Source organism: Mixophyes fleayi, chromosome 2 (genome assembly GCF_038048845.1).
Source record: "Mixophyes fleayi isolate aMixFle1 chromosome 2, aMixFle1.hap1, whole genome shotgun sequence".
Classification (NCBI taxonomy): Eukaryota; Metazoa; Chordata; class Amphibia; order Anura; family Limnodynastidae; genus Mixophyes; species Mixophyes fleayi.
Genome location: NC_134403.1, coordinates 370,914,136 through 370,927,735, shown reverse-complemented (window position 1 = coordinate 370,927,735; position 13,600 = coordinate 370,914,136). Strand labels below are relative to the sequence as shown.

Below are 13,600 nucleotides of genomic sequence, written 5' to 3'. Positions count from 1 at the left end.
TCCTTCATCTCCACACACTCTGTGCCCTCCTTCATCTCCACACACTCTGTGCCCCCTGCATCCACACACTCTGTGCCCCTTGCATCCACACACTCTGTGCCCTCCTTCATCCACACACACTCTGTGCCCCCTGCATCCACACACTCTGTGCCCTCCTTCATCCACACAATCTGTGCACTCCTTCATCCACACACTGAGAGTGTGACAATCTCCCTGATCTGCCCACTTCCTAGTGAAGTGGGCAGAATTCGGTTCAAACGCCGCGATTCACCCGGAATCGCGGCGTTTGGCTCCGCCTCCGCTGTAAAATGACGCGGTTTGCGTTATTACGTCACGGGGGTGGGGCCAAAATGACGCGATTTCGGCGCCCCGCCCCCTGCACGACCACGTCCCAGCAGGCATCTCCTGGAAGCCCAAAAACAAATGTTGGCAAGTATGCATTAGACAATGAGAGAAAGAGATTGTTTATCTAAAAGGCAGACGATTATAAAAGAATTGTGAATTTCAGGACCGGCACAATACCTGGACTTCTGCCCTTGTTCACAAATTGCAGCTAATATCCAGCTATTTCTTTTACTTTTTCTTTGTATTTTTATACGCTGCACGCCATAGCAGCAATTTGCCATCATTAAAACTGTCTGGAAATAATGAGAGAGTGGGTTATGGAAAGAAATGAAAAATATTCTCTAATGTACTAAACACATTTAACTAGAAGCCAGAAGTCCTGACTCTGCGTTTTGTGTGCTCCCAAGTAAAATTAATAGCTGATTAACTCTGCATCCCACCACTGTGTTTTTATAAACAGCTCTTTAGTCTCCAGTGTGTTAGGAATAAGGAGGAATAATGCAGTAACAAAAATAACAGATACTTTTCTGGCGTATACCGTGATCAGCTCCTTGGCGCTACCGCTCAATGACCAGACTTGCGTCCATTTTGGCTACATGCGAGGTCTGAATCTGAACGCAGCGGTTAAATGAGAAAGAGCGCGGAACTTCAACTTAATTCCACCAGTATTCAAATCCGATCGGATCTCAAGATGAGTTTTCATTTGAATCTGGGTGTAAGTACGCTCGGTCTAAATGTTACTGTATGTTAACAGACAGAATACAGCGCAGGATACGTACGTGCCTATGTGCAATATACACTCACATAAGAACGCATGCAAAAAATATATATTTTAGTAAATAACTTAACAACTAATTATACTCTACTCATTAATAAAAATATTTTTACATGATCAGGATGCTAATGTGTACTGTACATATTATGCATTTTTATAGTCTCTCTTACACATATTTTCTTTGCTGTCTAGTGACACGTGTACGTGTAGTTTTTAATACAACGATAATGCCGTGACAGTAATCACTATCAGTCACGCCTGCCCTGTAGCGGGTGCAAGCGATACGGCTAAAACAAGCGTACTAACGAGAAACCCAGGACTTCAACCAGCTGCATCAGAACGCCCCTGGGTACAATTACTGTACATTGCCTACGTCCGTCCACCCCTTCTTCCCCCGTTCTGCTCTTTAAATCGTAGGCAGTCGTAAGTGTCATTTGCGTTCAGACATGAATTGCGTTAATTGGTGTACACTCAGTTTCAGAGCACGCATAGAGGAAATTCCCACAAGACACCGCAAGCAAACGGACTTACATCCAAATATGAAGCAGGCTCATGGCGTCCAATCTGAACAGATCTGATCATCCGACAGTCAAGCTGAACAATTGATTATAAGACACGATGTGTGGCTGTCATGCTTGCTACTGTTAGATCCGGGTTACACCGCGTCTATCAGGCTTGAGACCGATTTATCCTTCCGCTTTACAGGGGCTCCTCATAGAAGGTGTCTGGTTGTACAAAGCACAAGTTTCATCATTCCACAATCAGGGGTGCTGAGAGTGGAGCGGGTACAAGGTACCCAGCTCTGGGACTCCTTTGGCAGCCGAGCAGTGGAGGCGAAGGTGAGAGCAAACGGGGCATCAATAGAATGAATCAGCCTCTGCCATCCCAGCTCTCTTTACAGACTATAAATTCCACAAAATGTAGATTTTCTAATAATCCACAGAACGGAAAATGAATAAAACTCAGGGATTTTACCACCGAAACTTGGCACTTCTGTGCAATCACTGGCTCTGATGCAAAACTTATGTTACAGAAACTTTCCCGCAGCTTGGCTCATCTCTAGACCAACTTTCGTGCTGCATCCAAGCAGATGCACCCAATTTTAGCTGCACATCGGAATAAAGGATTTAATTGCCATTATTAATTAGCAATCAAATATGAGCATATTTTATGGAAGAGATTATGTAAAAAGCTAATTAGGCATAAGATAATGGTTTCATGCTGTTTGGAGACCAGTGGTCAATTGTGAGTTACACAGGTCAGCAGCCGATGCAGATTAGCAATGTTCCTCTGTACAGATATCCTCTCACTGCAACCCGGGAATAAGCATCATCACCATTCTTTTATATAGCGCCACCAATTTGCAGCGCTGTACATATTTTTCCACATCAGTCCCTGCCGCATTGGAGCTTACAGTCTAAAGCAGTGGCGGATCCAGGGGGGGGGGGGGGCAATCGGGGCTTGCTGCTGACGGCTGCACACTGTGCAGGTCCTGCAGCCGTCAGCAGCCTTAGAAATCAGAAAGGGGGCGGGGCCTAAATCGCCCCCCCCCCCTAAAATCGCCCCGGGTAGAGCAGTTGCCTAGATCCGCCCCTGGTCTAAAGTCTCTAACACACGCAGAGAGATTAGAGTTAATTCTATCAGTAGCCAACATACTAGTATATTTTCTGGAGTGTGGAAGGAAACCAGAGCACCAGGAGGAAACCTACACAAACACGGGAGAAGATACAAACTCCACACAGGTACTGCCCCGGTTGGGAACTCATGACCCCAGTGCTGTGAAGCAGAAGCGCTAACAACTGAGCCACCACGCTGCCCCAATCTTGGATACGTATCATAAGAGTATAAGGGCACACGGGGTGGATTTTATGCAAATTTACAAGCTGAAAACGTGGAGCAGGGTTGGTTAGCAAAAATATATTTTTAAGCTATTCGCACATACTAGAATACAATCACAATCGTTCAAAGTTGTAACGCATTTTTGCTTTATAACCTACAGGTGTCACTGTTTCTACCGTCTTTATATAGAGCAATAGCTACTGATATGGATGACTGCAGCAGTGACACCTACAGGCTAACTCTGGTACTGTCCTTCACTTCATAAACCATAAATCTTACAGAAGAGAGGCTAAAACAATAAAAACAATTCAGAAAAAAATAATTATTTTCTAATAAAATACCTTGAAAACTGCAATAATTTTAATTTCACACAACAGCAACGTATTTAAAAATTATACTCTACCGACCCTTTAATTGTCAGATCTCTTATTCAGAAAGCCGTCTCATAAAATACATCTTGTTTGAAACAGAAAAAAAAGCAATTTATTTAGGAAATAATATAGATCTTTCCTTGCTGAATAAAACATGCCTGATTCTTTGTCCGCCAGATGCAATACGGGAGCTGCGACTGCACTGTTAATTAGTTTCCAATAGCGAGGAAATACATTTTTTATGCATAATCAATTCCATCTATACGCCTTGCTGAATATATATAGAGAAACCGGGGAAAATAATTCCTTTTGTAAAAAATAAGACGGTGTTTCCTTTTATTGTACTGAGACCAATATTGTTTAGAGTACAGATATTACAGACCAATGTAGACAACCTCTGTTTTTATAGCTGTTGTTGAATCATCGTTGCAATACTCTCCCTGTCCGACAGAATTCCGAAGTTCTAGGACCTCTCCCACAGCAGACTGTGTCATCCAGGCCGCACCCCCCCTCCCCCCCTCTCTCTGCGGCATTGAGCTCTGTGGGGGCTGAGCCGCTATGACACGATTTCTGCATCCTTCCAAGGGGGGAAATCCAAAATGTCGACAAGTACATGTTGAATAACTTACCCCTTTCAGGGGCAAACGCAGGATTTGTAGAGGGGGGTTTCCACACCATGCCAACAGTGGGCGTGACCAGCATGAATGGGGGTGTGGCTATAATTTTAGACAGTGCCTTGGCTGCTCTCCAACTCTTCCTATCCCCATAATATACATGGGCAACGCTGCGTGCTCTACTGTTAGGTGCACTCAGCTCTCTCTTTTCAAGCAGAGCTGTGTGAAGCAGGGGCAGGATCCAGCCAACTCAATTATACAGTGCCCCAGGCTTGGAGAGGGTTTCCAGCCACTAGGGAACCCCCTCTCGGTTTGCCTATGCCTTTTGCTGACAGGATATGCTGGAACATGTAGTGCTACAACTGGAGCCACAAGTTGCATCCGTCTGCTATAACTGGCATAGTGCATTCCTTCATGAAATGTACGTAAATATTTAACTTAACAGCGACAACCTGTGATCATGTTCTTCTTTTACACAGATAATCTTGAGTTGACTTCCTTATGATAAGAGTTCTTAGCATCATTCATGTAAACATTTCCAGAAATGTTTATTGAGTAAAGGTCACGTGTGCGTTGTTATGTATGGAGGCACTTGGCACCTATGGCATTACACTTTGTGCTGGAGTCATGTTAAAGTGACGTAATGTTTTGAGCTTTTCACACCAGTGTTTGTCTCACTCCTTAGTTGTGTTACAAAGCCGAGGAGAGCTCCTGAGAATCTCTGCTTCCCAGAAAACAACACAGGAGCTGGTGAGGCAAACACCACACTGACTAGTGACAACTTGTCTCCTTTCCCTGAAGAGCGCCGGATCGATAGACAGAGCTAACACTTTTTCTCCTTACACCGTCCTTTCGAGCTCATCGAAGCAGGACGACCGTGTTAGGTAACAGTCGGACAGACACACAGCACCCAACTGTATAGAAAATGACACCTTCTGCACGATTGATACGTTGTAGGTAAAGGACAAGACACTCGGGTCAGGACTATGAACCCTTCCAGATACTTTTCAATGACAATGACTCATTTATAATTACACATCTTTGCGCTATGTCAGTTTGTAAAGAATGAAAGTTACAGCAACGTCGACAGGAGATGGGGACAAAATTATTATAATTAACGGGTTCACGATTACACTTCATCTTAAATTAATTGGTGTCACACGTGTGTTTTATCGCAGTGTCAGGAGGAAGTATGACATTTAATGACCTTAATATTTTTATTTTAGTCATTCAGCAGCCTAAAAACATCCGCTCTTATGTGTATGGGATAGATGACTTTTCATCTATTATATTTAGAGGTCGATATATGACCACTCCCATTTCGGCACGCTAATTATAATTTCTTATCGCAATAAGAAATTATTTAACGGTTTGTTAAAATTGTTCGACAGAGACAGCGTCTCCGATAGGAGTCTGCCCTGGAAATCATCTATAGTAAAGAGATCGCAATCTGACCTGGGTTTTGAACTGAGCATACGAGAGAGCAGCACAAGGATCCCTCTCCCGATAGGACAGAACACCTAACGTCGTCCTCAGACGGTGTTAGCTGTTGGGGTCAAGCTCTGACAACTGTCTTTTTATTTTGTATCCATATAAGGCATATATATTACCACACAGCTGGTACCATGTATAATATGGCATTAAATTGACCGCTGGCTTATTTATTTTCTGATTTTGTCTCAAAATATTGCCTTATATAGTTTTGGCAGCTGTCTATCAACCCTATTTAAGGCACATTTGGGTGTGACTCACAAGCCAGCCCTTGCTAGATGTAATCCCCTATACCTGGGAGGTGAGTGCATCTGATTTTAACTGCATTTTAATGGTGTTTGAAGCATAGAGGTCAGTGTAGGACCTGCATATAATGAGGTGCCCTTGACACTGGGATGCAGGCATAAAAGTTTTGATCAAAATATGAACCAATACCCAGGGCCGGATTAAGGGAATGGAGGCCCCTGGGCTAAGGGCGCCTCCATTCCCCCGTGAGGCCCCCAATGTGAGCCACCCGCCGCTCCCCCCCCCCCAAGCGCTTACCTGTCAGTTCAGTCTTCCGTCCCCGGCGCGCTGTAAGCTCCTTACTGAGGAGATCTCGCGAGAGTTCACTCGCAAGATCTCCTAGTAAACAGATTACTGAGCGCCGGGGACGGAGGACTGAACTGACTGTGCTCAGCAGCATTGATCGGGCTGAGGGCGACCCCGCCCCCGGACCGATCAATAATGCTGCTGAAAACTTTGAAGGGCCCCCTGGATGCCCGAGGCCCCTGGGCTATAGCCCAGTTAGACCTTGGGTTAATCCGGCCCTGCCAATACCTCATGTTTGCACTTTGCTATATACACACAGATATGCAGTGCTAAGGACAAGCGCTGACAACAACTGTCTTTTTGTTAAGGAAATTAGATTGTAAGCTCCAGTGGGACAGGCACTGACTATACAGTCTCTGTACAGTGTTAGTCATATGTATTATATTACAGGTTGCTCTGGTTTTTATAACATCCTTTTTATTATATTACTCACAGTGACCTCTAAACCTCAGACTGGATGATTTCACCCCACCAGTCTCTCAGCGTCTCAGACCTGAGCTCATTCTGCAATTCTCCAGGAATCCGGCAATTATTTCAGGAAGGTAATCAGGGAGGAGATTCTGCCCTTGTCTGGTGCTATTAATGGAACAACTGATTCAGATTTAGCCTCTGTGTTCCTCTTCCTCCTGATTACTATTATAACTCATAGAGACCCAGGAGGGAGATATAAAAATAAGTATAAAACAACGCGGTCCAGGTCCATAGAATAAATATTTGTTGCAATAACAAGCGCAGGACCTAAAACACAAATCAGTAGTGGAATGGTGACCCACTTTGTGCTGCTAGCAGAACTAAACGGCAACCCTTAAAGTAGGCTACGGCTAACCTATAGCTCCGCAGCTGTGGTAGAACTAAAAGTCCCAGCAGGTCCTGATTAAATCAGCCCTTGGATTTTTCATAAAACCGGACCCTGTGTTTAAGGTGTTGACTTTGGTAATAGTAAAAAATAATGATCAAATATGATATGGTCTAAAAGCACAAGACTGTAAAAAGATGTACAAAAAAGCAGTGTTATATCTTCCCTCAATGTGGCGATCTAGTGGATCCCTCCAGAGATCCATCGCTGCTCTTTTTTCTTTTTACTAAGGTGACCCAGATTCAAACACCCTACAGTGTCGTCACGTTAATGATACAACTTCTGCATAAACAGGACATTCAAGGGGGAGGAGCTCTGACAACTCTTTAGCATGTCTGATATAGGCAAGCTGTAGTATTGTTATTATCTTTTATTTATGGGGAAGCACAAGGCCTCCGCTTCGCCATATGTAGGAGGTTGGAACATACAACAAACATATGTGCACACAGATAAGAACAATGGGAACAGATAAGCAGAACTATAAATGCATGGATACAATTAACAGAACAAATTTCATGACATACAGAAGCTATTTAGCATAAGACAAAAACAGGGACAGAGAGGAGGACATAGAGAGGACAGACATAAAATATAGGGGACACACATGAGACACGGGGTGTAGACATGAGACACAGAGTAGAGACATGAGACATGGTGTAGAGACGTGAGACACGGAGTACAGACATGAGACGACATAGGGTACAGATATGAGACACAGGGCACAGATATGAGACACGGGGCACAGATATGAGATACAGGGGTACAGACATGAGACATAGGGTACAGATATGAGACACGGGCATAGATATGAGATACAGGGTCCAGACATGAGACACAGGGTCCAGACATGAGACACGGGGTCCGGACATGAGACACGGGGTATGGACATGAGACACGGGGTACGGACATGAGACACGGGGTACGGACATGAGACATGGGGTACGGACATGAGACACGGGGTACGGACATGAGACACGGGGTACAGACATGAGACATGGGGCACAGACATGAGACATGGAGTAGAGACATGAGACGTAGAGTAGAGGACACATTCTAGTAGGAGAGAGGATCAGTTGCACCTTAGAGTGCACAGATGTGTAGTATCATTCTGTATTGTTTTTATATCCTAATGAATTCTACTAATTGTTAAGGTTCTTCTTTAAAGATGTCAGCTGTCAACAAAGGAATAGGGCAGATTTAGTTCTGCACCTTCACCTCTCACCAGCTATTAAATTATAACGACAATGATAAAATAAAGTATTTTCCTGCTGCCACTTTATCTGTGATTTGTACAGTAAGTCTAATTGGAGTTCCTGATATTAAGCCATCCCGAATCTGCGGTGTCTGCTGTCTGTTCCACACACCTCAGCAGCTGTTTCATTACATGGATACATTAGCCCCGTGCGAGGAACTTACTGAGCTTTATAAATCCATAATTACATATAATTTGCTTCTTAGAAGCCGCTGACCCCTGGTCGTAACCACTTTCCATCTTATACTGAGCAGATCAAACAGGGTTAATAAAATTTCCCCAAATGATCGATTACCCAACGCGCTACCTACTGATTTATTAAACCCTTGAGAAATGGTAGACTTTGTGTATTACATGAAAGGATTTGCTGCGTTGTGACCCATATATCACAATGTTGCCCTTATCCTATGGCAAAATAAAGTGTTTAAAAGCAGAGTCCTGTAAATAATATCTACAAGCTTCCCCCCACAGGTTCTCCCCTACTCCCTCTGGTTTTTATTGTCCTATTACTGTACTTATCTTGTCTTCATGACATTCCGATATATGATAATTAGTATCATTCCATTTCTGTTTTTAGGAACCTATCGTAGAGACAGGTGGAGCAGTAGTTAGCATAAAATGATAAATGAAGCAACTGTTATCCCAGATTGATAGTCCAGGCTTTCCTCAAACACTACCTCAGGAACCATTGGTTTAGTTGTATTCCAAGGTGTTACACAGATTAAAAAGACTCTTTTATCTTGGATGCTACACTAACTAACACACAATTTCACATCCAATAAGAAAAAAAATAATAGTAATCATTTAAACTACACTATATGGACAAAAGTATTCAGACGCTTGACCATTACACCAACAGAGACTGTAATGACATTGTAATCAAATACATATACTGTAATATGGAGTTGATCCCCCTTTTGCAGTGATAACAGCTTCCACTCTTCTTGGAAGGCTCCACAAGATGTTGGAGTGTTTCTGTGGGAATTTGTGCCCATTCATTCTGTAGAGCATTTATGAGGTCAGGCACTGATGTTGGATGAGAAGACCTGGCTCGCAGTCTCCTTTCCAGTTCATCCCAAAGGTGTATGATGGGGTTGAGGTCAGGGCTCTGTGCGGCCAGTCAAGTTCTTTGACACCGAACTCATCAAACCATGTGTTTGCAGTCCTTGTTTTGTGCACTGGGACACAGTCATGTCGGAATAGAAAAAGGGCCTTCCCCAAACTGTTACCACAAAGTTGGAAGCATAGCATTGTCCAAAATGACTTGGTATGCTGAAGCATTAAGATTGCCCTTCACTGGAGATAAGGGACCTAGCCCAAACCCTGAAAAACAGCCCTATACTATTATCCCTCCTACATCCAACGTCACAGTTGGCATAATGCAGTCAGGCAGGTAACGTTCTCCTGGCATCCGCCAAACTCAGACTCACCCATCTGACTGCCAAACAGAGAAGTGTGATTTGTCACTCCACAGAACACATTTCCATTGCTCCACAGTCCAGTGTCATTGTGCATTACACCACTCCATCCGACGCTTGGCATTGGTCTTGGTGATATGAGGCTTACATGCAGCTGCTCGGCCATGGAAACCCATTTCATTAAGCTCCCGCCGCACAGTTTTTGTGCTTACATTAATGCCAGTGGAAGTACGGAACTCTTCAGCCTAGCACGGTTACAGGGCGTGACACGGTCATGCACAGTGATTGGTGGATGGTTCTGGCCATTTGCCAATCAGAATGGTGGAATGTCTCTACACTCTGATTAGCTGAACGGCTGGACCACCATATTGCAGTACGTTGTCACATGACCTGTACAGCGCACCAAGCGACAGCGATGGGCCGCAGGAGGGGTAAGTAATTAAATTGGGTCGCCCCCACATGTCTGGGTTCAGATTCACGAATACAGATTAGGGAGGAGGATCTGATTTTTTTAAATTATTCTAGAGAAAACCATTTGTCCTAAAATTCAGAAGGCAACCCTGATTTTTGAGGTAGAAAGAGGTGGCGCATATTTATTTGAGCTTACAATTTAATGCTTTATTTGAGCTATGTTATGTCCTGTAATGTGAACAGTTATAAGATAAGATGGTGAGGGAGGGGGGCGTTTGGGCCTGATTGCAACCTAATTTCTCTCATAAACCTCCCCACTTTAATATAACCATGGCAAAAACGTGTGCACACTGGCACTGAAAGTGTTAACTGGACCACTAAACTCTCACTTGTTTGAAGGCGATAGACAAAGAGAAAACTGTAAAAGAAAATCTGCAGAAGACAAGCAAAGCAAGACAGATCTCTCTCCCATGTGCTGGCTTGCCGGGGTAATTGTGATAAATGGCGGAGTGAAGTTACTCTGACAGATGTGGGTTGGGGGGTGTATGCGGAGGAATGAGAGGTAAGTGTGGGTGACTAAAATAAGACCAGTCAGCAATGAGACGGGAATCCGAGGCCGAGCGGAAGATTTGCTTTTCCTGTTCACGGACAGCAAACCTGTGCCCAGAAAATATATTCTGAATAAGGGACATTTGACCTCTTTACCAACTGAGTGAACTTAAGCGGATTCCGCTGCAGTATAACGGCGTAATTCACCATGCTTTCTGCTTTGACAAGACACAGTAAAAATAATAATAATAATAATAACTATAATAAGGTATTGGCATTATCTAGCTCGTTTTGCAAAGCATTTAAACTTCAGGGGTGCCCAAACAGGCCGGCTCTCTGATCTGCATGGGAGCGTTTAATGCGGCAATTTACACAAAACCATTTCAAAAGGACGTTTGTTGTTGCTATCAACTAATAAAAAATGCTTTTGTGAGATTTACAGCCTTTTCTGCCCATGCTGTGAGTGAATGGCTGTACAGTACCGGCAATATCAGCGTATTAAAGACTCCTCTATTGTATATCTTAATCTGTATAGAGATAATTGTGTTACTTACCTGGCAGAGATTGTCGTGCAAAGACCGCACTTTGCAAACACTTGTTAAGCGCGCTGTGATTTAGGTTCACACAATAGTGCACGCTAAGGACTGCCGGACCAGGAATGTTTCGTTTACTAAAAAGAAAAAAATTCCTGGTGTTGTGGTTTTTTGTAGGAGCTACACTAAGGACCAGGGGATGTGACATACAAATAAAAAGTCATTGCATCCAAGTCGGAGCATCCAGACCGCGCCACTGGTAAAAGTAGCCAAAAACCTGTTGTGAACGAGCCCTTAATCATAAAACTGATATAGGACTAACAGTACAGGGCTAGTTCCACTGTGAGCACAAATAACAGTCCTCTCACCTGCTGCCAGTTCCACGTCCAAAAAGTGGTGGGTCCCTTCCCCAGCTTAACCCCATCCCAAAGGTCCCAATTTTGGAGTGACATTCTGAGTCATGGACCACAAAACAGGTGAAGTCTAAAAGGAAAGATGGTGGAGTTTGAACAATTGCTTCCAGTTGTGGGCGGAGTTTGGGGATATCTGGGTGTGGGTTATGTTATCACGCTTTCGGGATTCTAAATGTTGGGAGGTATGATATTGGGAGCCCTATAGTGGAAATTTTGGCACACCAGTGGTCCCAGTATAATGGACAAGGTGGTAGGGGCAAATGCAGGATTTGTAGAGGGGGGTTTCCACACCACGCCGCCAGTGGGTGTGACCAGCATGCATGGGGGCGTGGCTATAGTTTCAGACAGTGCTTGGCTGCTCTCCAACTCTTCCTATCCCCATAATATACATGGGCAATGCTGCGTGCACTACTGTTAGGTTCACGCAGCTTTTCAAGCAGAGCCGTGTGAAGCGGGAGCAGGGTCCAGCCACCTTAATCATACAGTGTCCCAGGCTTGGAGGGGGTTTCCAGGCACTAGGAACCCCTCCCCCCCTCCCCCTCGGTTTGCCTGTGGGTAAGTAGACTTGTCAAACCATATAAAAAGTAAAAGCGGATGTGTTGCTCATAGCAACCAATCAGATTCTAGTTATCATTTATATAGTCCATCCTAGAAAATGATAGTTAGAATCTGGTTGCTATGGGCAACACCTCCACTTTTCCTTTTTAGAAGCTTTGATAAATCTACCCCTTAGGACCCTTGAACATTATACCTAATGAGTAAACAAAATAAATTCACAGACGATTTTCAAATAAACTTTTATTTAATAAACATCCGCTCCCTCTATATATATATATATTCCCACGTATTTTTACACCGTTTGTTAGTGATCTATATATACACAATCCTCCTCCTGAGAGGCCTTCAACACTCATCCCAAAACGTCCTCCGAACCTCCCTTCTCTTCTTCCCTCCGCAGCTGACAATTCTAAAGAAGAAAAAGAACAACACGTAATTTGCTTGCTGTGGATAAACTGCACTATGTTTAAATGATGCACCTGTATCCATCATCTTAATAGCTCCGTAAAACACCACAAAAAGGACCAACAGCCGATCGTGCCGCTCAGATCCATGAACCGCCGTGTACACGCGGCTCTCTCTCCGCGGTTAAAGACATGCAATTTATGTGATTGCAATTCCGCAACTCCGCAGGACTCGTGCAGCTGAGCGTCAAAGGACTGAAGCAAATGAGACTGTATAAAGAGCTTTAAAATATGCATTTGTTTATTCAGCCTTTTCTTTGTTTCCCGGTTACTTTTCCTCAAGTAGTTTAGAAGCATCAGCAGCAGAGAACCTGTATTGTTGCTTCTGAGCTCTCATTGGTGGGGAAAATGTGTGATTAAAGCTGCGGTGGGTGGGAGAGTGGTCTTTATGGAACATTTTTGAAATGAGCTGTATACAATTTGATGACTTACTGTTCAGCGTACAATAGCTCAGAGGTGTTTTTCTGTCTTCTGCTAAATCAAGACTCTTTCATAAACATCCTGGGATCCGTGACCTCTTTAGAAGGTAACTCTATCACACACTGTGTCTCTAACCCCCTGCTAGTTTCTTTACATTACATCTATGAAAGCCTGTACCTGATGTAGGATCCAGGCTGAGACCAGCTCCTCTTAAAACACAGAATTGTTGTAAAATGAAACACTGCTTCTGCAATCCTTTTTTTGGCAGATTGATGTAACTTTTTCTTGATCGACATCAAGATACTCGACGTTACGTTTCTCCATCATTCCTTGTATCAATGCTACGATGGCCGCAGTGCTGTGGACTACGCTGGCATTGCGTCAGATTGTAATTTGAGAGTATCGGCATATAGCCGTTCATACCATGGGCATCACCACCAGTAATCGGCAGTCGGAAAGACACGTTTCAAGCGCATCGAGATAGGCTTTAAGCTGGATACACCATTCCTCGTTGTCAACTTGATGACGATGATTCGCATTGACTAAGATTTTAATAAATAAATACATTTCATAAATAAATAGCGTGCCCCCACCCAAAGTGATCTAAACAGTAGCGCTCAGATCCTGGGCTGATTGCGGCAATTGCGGTGGAAGAACAAAGTCGGTTTCCCCCAGCAAGAGATGCAACCAACACTAGGCT

General features: G+C 43.9%; 1 protein-coding gene across 2 annotated transcripts in view; it reads right to left on the bottom strand.

Annotated features, from left to right (window-relative positions):
- Positions 1-13,600, bottom strand: part of LSAMP (limbic system associated membrane protein) — a 524,444-nt gene that overhangs the window by 251,989 nt on the left and 258,855 nt on the right. The window lies entirely within an intron of this gene.